The following is an 8,317-nucleotide window of genomic DNA, read 5'->3' on the forward strand; positions in this document are numbered from 1 at the left end:
AGCTATATTTACTCTCTTGCTCTGTCTGTCTATCTCTTGTGCAGACATAACTAATTAATCATAACCCATTTTTCCTTTGGAAAATACGTACCATCCTGGGAGCCATAGTTGCTGAAGATCCTTGGGCTGTAAAGAAAGTAGAAAGGAGCACTGATCTCCATTACCGGGGAGGTTAAGCCTTACGGTTAGCAGTTTAAAAGAGTCTTTCCCTAACACTTTTATACTTAACAATCCAAGTGAATTCATTCTTCTCATGGGGAGAAAAAGCGATGAGCTGCTGGTTCACTGGGCGAATGATGGCAAGCAAGAGCTCAGATATCCTATAAGGAGACACTCACACAACTCAGAAGAGCCTATGAGACTGTATTGAGCAATATCCGAGACAGGAATGCAGGACACCTTGCTCCTGGGGAGGAAATCAATCCGCATCTCCCTGAACATTGGAGACCAAAGGAACAGGGCTAAAGCCCAACCCTGAAGCCTCCTTGGTAACTCCTGGCACTCAGAAAGGATGAAGAAGAGAACAATCACTTATTTACCTTCCTACGTAAGTTGTTTCATTTATTCATTTATTTACTCACTAGATGACCAATATTTCTCGTGGATCTAGCTTTGGCTAGGCCCTAGGACTTTGACTGGGGGCGGGCAAGGGTGGCTGCATATTAACTGAGATTCCTGCTTGTGAATTTCATAGCTCTCTGCCACCATCTCCCCCTCAGTTCTCAGGCACTCATTGCTTCAAGCAGGAAGTAACACCGCAGAATGGCAGACAAAGCACTCTTGAGATTCAAGGCTAGGCTTTCCATTGTCTAGAGCCTAGTATATGTATGTTAAATATCAAGGTCCTAGTAGCGACTTTTTGGAGTAACAAATCTGTTCTACATCTTACTTGTGGTGGTAATTACATGTTTGGACATATGTATCAAAACATATAGAAGTGTATACTACACTGAAAAGAGTAAAAGTAGCTATAAGTAAATTATTACCTTAAAATGAGGAAAATAAACATAATATGGAGTAGGAAAAAAGTGACAAATACATATAATAAGAAAATATTTTAGACGTATATAATCGAACATATTATTTTTAAATGCATAAACAAATAATAACAGAACAAAAATCTACAAGAGACAGAAAAACGCCAGTTTCAGCATAGTCGATACTTTCAGGGAGCAGAGGAGAGTGGAGGTACTTGGCTCTATCTGTAGTGATTTATTTTATTTTTAAGAAAAGAGTGATCTAAAACAAACATGACAACATTTTAACATCTGTTTACTTTTGGTAGTAGATACAAAAGTGTCATATTATTTGCTGATCTTTCTGTACATTAAAAAAAATTTTTTTTGAGACAGGGTCTGACTCTGTTACCCAGGCTAGAGTGCAGTGGCATGATCTCAGCTCATTGCAACCTCTGCCTCCCAGGCTTAAGCAATCCTCCCACCTCAGCCTCCTATGTAGCTGCGACTACAGGCACCCACCACCACACCCGGCTCATTTTTGTATTTTTAGTGGAGATGGGGTTTCATCATGTTGGCCAGGCTGGTCTCGAACTCCTGAACTCAAGTGATCTGCCCACCTTGGCCTCCCAAAGTGCTGGGATTACAGGTGTGAGCCAGCATGCCTGGCCTGTATATCAAAATTTTTTTTATAATTTGTTAAAAAGTTTAAAAATCATACATACACACACACACACATGCATGCACACACACACACACACACACACATATACACACACACGGCCCTGCATGTCCCTGGTCCTAAACAATAGATTTGGAAGTCAGAGGCAAGTAACTAAGAGTAAAGGTGAAAGCAAGAGAATTAGCCATTGTGGTAAGTCCTAAGGTTGCAGTGGGGGTGGGATTTTAGCCTCCTGTCCAGAGAAGAGGCCTGGAAGTGGCAGACCTTACAGAGTCCCAGCAGATCTGAGAACCCCTAGCAGAATTTCCCCATCCTGCAGGGTACAGAAGCAGCCAGGTGCTTCCCATGGCTCAAAAGGGTATGGAAGGAATGAGCAAAATCAGATCTGAGAGGTAAAGGGCCCCAGAATTGGCTGTTTCTGCCACTCAGAGCAGATACTCAAAATAGATATTTGAAAGTAATCGAAAAATAAATAATTTTACATTACCTGCACATTTAGGTTTGTTGGAAGTTGGCTACATCAAAGATGAGTAAGTCACAATCCCTGCTCTCAGGAGCCCAGGGGTTATCTGGGAGACAGAGAAGTAAACAAGCCACTAGGATGTGATGTTCTCGTGGGAAAGGGGGGTTAAATCAAATGAAAGCTCCTTGTACAGAGAAGCATTTGGTGAGACTTCTCCCATCCCGCTCTCTAGTCCTACCTTCTGAGCATGTATTAGTTATCTATTGCTGTGTAACAACATTACCTCATAATTTGGGAGCTTAAAACAGTTAACATTTATTATCTCACAAAGTTGGGATTTGGGAAGTGGCTTAGCTGGCAGGCTCTGGAGCAGGATCCCTCACTAGGCTGTGCTCAAAATGTTGACTGGGGGCCAGGTACAGTGGCTCATGCCTGTAATCTCAGCACTTTGGGAGGCCAAGGAGAGTGGATCACTTGAGGTCAGGAGTTTGACCTGGCCAACGTAGTGAAACCCCATCTCTACTAAAAATGCAAAAATTAGCCAGGCATAGTGACATGTACCTGTAATCCCAGCTACTCGGGAGGCTGAAACAGGAGAATTGCTTGAACCTGGGAGACAGAGGTTTCAGTGAGACAAGATCACGCCACTGCACTACTCCAACCTGGGCAACAGAGCAAGGCTCTGCTTCAAAAAAAAAAAAAAAAAAAAAAAAGTTGACTGAGCTGTAGTCATCTGAAGGCTGGACTGGGACAGGAGTTCCCACTCCCAGGTGGCTTTCTCGTATGACTGGCCATTGCTGGTTGCTGGCAGGAGGCCTTAGTTCCTCACCATAAGGACCTCTCCCTAGGGCTATTCGAATGTCCTCAGAGTATGGTAGCTGGCTTCCCCTAGAATGTTTGATCCAAAAGAAAGAGCAAGAAAGAAGCCACATTCTGTTTAAAAGAAGCAACTTCTTAAGTCTAGCCCATACTGTAGAGGAGAATTCAGCTCCATCTCTTGAAGGGAAGAGTATCAAACAGTGCATGGACTTATTTTAAAGCCACCACAGGGCACAAAGGAAGCCAGAGTTCCTAAACTTTCTCCATTGTCCTGACCACCCCCAAGTGTGATGGATGACTATGGATCCAGTTATTGGCAAGACTAAAATTAGGATTCAGACATTATCAGGAAAGATTTGGAATCTAAACACAAAAGAGCGCAGGCAAAACTGTGTCACTTCTGGGATGGAGCCCTTGAGTGGGTCCAATCGTTTCCTCCAAACTCAGGGAACCAGCATGAAGGGAAAGAAGCCAGACATAGCCCTGTTAGCTAGGGTCTGAGGAGTTTCCTTAAGCTGCATGATAGAATCGAGGAGGGATGGGCAGGCCCCAAGAGGCAGACAGCATCAGGGAGGCCCAGCCACAGGGGATGGCAGGAGCAGGAAAGCAGTCTTGGGGTCTGGGGCCCTTGGGTGTAGAGCTAGATGACTCAATAGGTAGCTGAAATATGGATTTAGAGACCCAGCTCAGCAGGCATCTCCCACAAAACTGAAAAATGTTTGGCTTCAGCGAGAACTGAACTAAAATTTTACAATCTAAATATCTCAAGTGAAATCATTTTAATCTCAGCATCTGTATCAGTTTTGTGTTTTAAGAGTCAGGATCATTTTTATTTTGAATTACATAATGGCAGGGCAGAGGGAGGATGGCAGAAGGGTCTGTAAAGCCAAACTTACCAACTGGTGTGTCCCAGCAACCTGGTAGCCTGTTCACAGGCAGGACTCTCACCTGCAGCCATGTAGCCACTGCTCTGCGCAAAGCAGCTAGCAGGAGGGGCATGTGGGAGCTGAAAGCAGTCTGTGTCCTGACCACCAAGCCTGGCACCCAGCTTGTAAAAATACAGCACATTTTTATTATTCCTAGTTTCTGCTAGCTGCTAGCTCTGCTAATGGGTTATAGATGAGCTGAAATGTGGAGCTCTGTAGCTCTTGGGAGGCCAGGCAGGTGAGAGAAGCTGGAGCACCCAAGCCAGATTCCTCTTCCTGGGAGAAGCTTTGCCCAGAGTCCAATTCAAAGAAAATAAAAATAGATGGAGGCCCGAACCCAGCTATAAGCAGGCAGCTCACCATGCAACAAACATCAATACCCTACCTTGTGCAGGGTTGGGCAGGGCTGTAAGTCTCATCAAGGACTCCTTACAGGTCCTCTGCTTATTGACCCCAAGACTGGGTAGGATGGGCTCCCAGGCTAACCAAGGGGGCATAGAAGCCGGGCTAGAAGGGAGCAAGGAGATGGGCAGCCTACACCCAGAGTCGGCCCTCCCAGAGGGGTGCGCTAGGAAAGCTGGCTCAGCCTGTGCCTCCAGAGTTCCAGCAGCTCCACTCTCCCCAACCTGATGGCCCAGCCCCACAAAAGGGCTATCCCTGGGACCCTACTCTGAAATGCCCCTCCCTTCAAAGAGTTCCATCCGACTGGAGGGGCTGTGAGCTGGAGCAGAGCAGCATAAAGATGAAGGATATGAGGCCAGACCCCACCCCCCCATAAATACGGCCTGAATCTGATAGTCGCAGGTTGTGCTGGACAGCTTTATTTGCCCACAGGATTGGAAGTTAGAGGCCCATGGACTGGATTACGCTAAAGGAAGTGACATATGCAAATGAGTCACATGCCAGGCTGCTGCGACCAGACTGACAGCTTTATCATGCAGTACCCCGTATCTCTCAGGGCCTGTTTATAGAAAAGTCTGGAGTCTTCTCTTGTCTTTTGGCAACGATCCAGCTTGCTCAGGCATGACTTCGCACGGAAATTGGGTTTGACTTTAAAAATGCTCCTTGTGACGGTAACTCAGCAGCCAAGACCAGCTCTGCGCTGAATTATTGAACGGTGAGGATGTTTGCCTTCCCCCACCACAGTCCTTCTTCTCTGTAGCTCCTTTTCCTGACAAGTAATTTTAAATATGCAGCAGTGCAAGGCTCTGTGCTCACTTGGCCTAATGCTGAGCCAGATTCCGGTCGTGCTTGAACAACTGCCAAGACACCCAGGACAGCAGGCCTTGCTCCAGGGGCCTGGGGACTACAGATTTGGGCAAGTGGATATCTTGATGATCTCCAAGCTATTGTTCTGAAGGAATCACATCTTAAGGTATCTAAAACCAAAATCATTCATTAATACCCAGCCGGCTTCTTCACCCGTTTTCTCGATTTTCACCACTGGTGTCACAATCTATTCAGCTGCCCAAGCCCCTGCCTTGGCCTCACCCTTAACCCTACAGTATGTGCACAGTCTCCAAGTCCTCCCTATCCTCACTATCCCCGACTTGTTGAAGCTGGTATCATCTCCTCTAGACTCTTAACAAGCCCTTCCAATCAAGCTCCCCTTCTCCAATCCTTTGGTCACAATGATCTAATCATATTCATATTATGGTCCAGTTTTCACTGGTTTTATTAACTTGAGGATCAAGTCTAAACTCTTCAGCATGTTAGTCACAGACAGGTATCAAATGAGCCAAACTACAATATCCTTGCTCTTAAAGCAAGGATGAGAGAGAGAATCAGGCAAGCAAACAATCATTGCCCCATATTTTGAATATAAGTTTTATCAAGTGCAATTCCATGACCTTGGCCAAGTCACTTAACCTATAATATGAGATTATTAACAGGAATAAGGATTAATATTAGACACAATATAATTTATTCTATATATTCTAAATAATCTAATTTCTTATAAAATGCTTCTATTTCATACCGTATTTTAAAACTGGAAAAATTATTTCACTTTCAAAATATTCAACCATGGAAACTGCAAAGCAATTATATGAGTTCATTAGTGTCTAATATCTTTATTCTTAAAAAAGAAAATTGTCATTTTTAATTAGAACAAAAATTAAAGTTTAATTCCCATTTTTAAAAGAGCAAAATATTTTTAATTACAACTAATTTCAAGAATCTTTATGTGTTGTACAATCAAAGTTACTTACTCTTACAGATTTTCACATTTGACATGCAAAATGAAAAACTTAAATTATATTATTTACCTATAAAATAACAATTATGGGATTAAATGAGATAACATATATAAGTAACATAGTTTCAGTATCAGGTGTCCAGAAAGTACCAGAAATGCTCACCTCTATAACTGTTGCTGCTTTGCGAACCCTGGCTTCCCTCCCTTCCATTGTCATCTCTTGACTATCTGGAGTATCCTAGGCAACCACACTCATTCCCAAATCACGTCCTACCACCACATATGCTTGTGTCTTTGCATAGCTATTCCCCTATCTGAAATTGCCTTTATCTCCTTGTCTAGCTAGTAAATTGCTACTCATTCCTAAAGGGCCATCTCAAATGTTGCCTTCCCTAGAATGTCTCTAGTGCTCCCATCTTCTCATTTTCATAGCTTTTGCATGTAACTCTATTGTAACTTTTGCCTTGAAATATTTATTCTTGGGGCCGGGCACGGTGGCTCACGCCTGTAATCCCAGCACCTTGGGAGGCTGAGACGGGCAGATCACGAGGTCAGGAGATCAAGACCATCCTGGCTAACACGGTGAAACCCCGTCTCTACCAAAAAATACAAAAAATTAGCCGGGCGTGGTGGTGGGCACCTGTAGTCCCAGCTGCTTGGGAGACTGAGGCAGGAGACTGGTGTGCACCTGGGAGGCAGAGCTTGCAGTGAGCCGAGATTGTGCCACTGCACTCCAGCCTGGGTGACACAGCGAGACTCCATCTCAAAAAAAAAAAAAAAAAGAAATATTTATTATTTATTCTCATGTGGGCTTCCCTTATCATACAGTGAGAAGCCCAAGAACAGAAAAATGTATCCATTCAAGCATTCATTCAACAAACAGGCATGTGGCATGTATTATGGATCAGGTATTGTGCTGGGCACTGCAAATGCAAAGATCCACCCATCTATGGGTGCTTAGTTGCGGACAATGGCATTCATTCTAACTAGTTTAGGCAGAAAGAATTTCAATATTTTAAAAAATTGGGTAGCTGACAGAATCTTAAGAATGGCCAGGGCCAGGCATGGCGTCTATGCAGGCAGAAACAATGCAGCTGGGACTAAGGAAGATGACCCAATACACCAAGGAGATGTTCCAGTGGAAGCATCGTCACCATAGCCACCCATGCTAGGGGCTGGACCCTAGAAACCCAACTGTACCTGGTCCAGAAAACCAGATATTCTGGCACCAAGCTTACCAGAAGATTCCATCTTCATTGCTCACTTCTAATTGAAGTCTCCTGCAGGTACATCTGTGCGATGGATCCTACATCATGTTTCTACATCCCAGCTGCAAGGGAGTTTCATAAATGCAATTTTTATCTGTTAACTCAGATAGGACATCAGGCTATGGAAAGGGTGTCGAATGAGCCAAACTTCAATATCCTTGTTCTTAAAGAGAACACCAATCTAGAGAGAGAATCAAGCAAGTTAACAATCATCACTGTATTATCAGCATAGTACTGGTGGGTTGTGAAAGCCAGAGAAGCAGCCCCCGAGCCAGATGAGGTGGCTTTGTACGAAAGATAAAAAAATATTTTGTGGCCAAGCACGGTGGCTCATGCCTGTAATCCAGCACTTTGGGAGGCCAACGCGGGTGGATCACGATGTCAGGAGTTCGAGACCAGCATGGCCAACATGGTGAAACCATGTCTCTACTAAAAATACAAAAATTAGCCAGGCATGGTGGCATGTGCCTGTAGCCCCAGCTACTCCGGAGGCTGAGGCAGAAGAATCACTTGAACCCAGAAGGTGGAGGTGGCAGTGAGCCAAGATTATGCCACTGCACTCCAGCCTAGGTGACAGAGCAAAACTCTGTCTCAAAAAAAAAAAGAAAGAAAAGAAAAGAAAGAAATATTTTGCTTTTTTTAAAAAGGGGTTGTTACATTTTAATTTTATTGTTCTAAATTTAAAATGACTATTTTCTTTTTTTAAAAATAAAGATATTATTTATTAAGATGTTAGACACAGTGAACTCATATGATTGCTTTGCAATTTCCATGGCTGAATATTTTGAAAGTGAAATGATTTTTCCAGTTTTTAAATATGGTATAAAATAAAAATGCTTTATAAGAAATTAGATTATTATAACATATAGAATAAACTGTTGTATCTAATATTAATACATGGGTAACATGGCTAGACCCTGTCTCTACAAAAAATTCAAAAAAAAATCTGGGTGCAGTGCATGTGCCTGTAATCTCAGCAACTCGGCAGGCTGAGGGGAGGATGGCT

General features: G+C 43.5%; 1 long non-coding RNA gene across 1 annotated transcript in view; it reads right to left on the minus strand.

The window, feature by feature from the left end:
• Positions 1-4,633, minus strand: part of LOC105504203 — a 24,720-nt gene extending 20,087 nt beyond the window's left edge. The window contains exons 1-2 of the long non-coding RNA XR_001000581.1: positions 3,817-4,633; positions 2,126-2,207 (exon numbers count right to left, since the gene is read on the minus strand). This is a non-coding gene — a long non-coding RNA (uncharacterized LOC105504203). The remainder of the gene's footprint in view (positions 1-2,125; positions 2,208-3,816) is intronic.
• Positions 4,634-8,317: the final 3,684 nt, after the last annotated feature.

This window comes from Colobus angolensis, unplaced genomic scaffold (assembly GCF_000951035.1).
Source record: "Colobus angolensis palliatus isolate OR3802 unplaced genomic scaffold, Cang.pa_1.0 Scaffold121, whole genome shotgun sequence".
NCBI lineage: Eukaryota > Metazoa > Chordata > Mammalia > Primates > Cercopithecidae > Colobus > Colobus angolensis.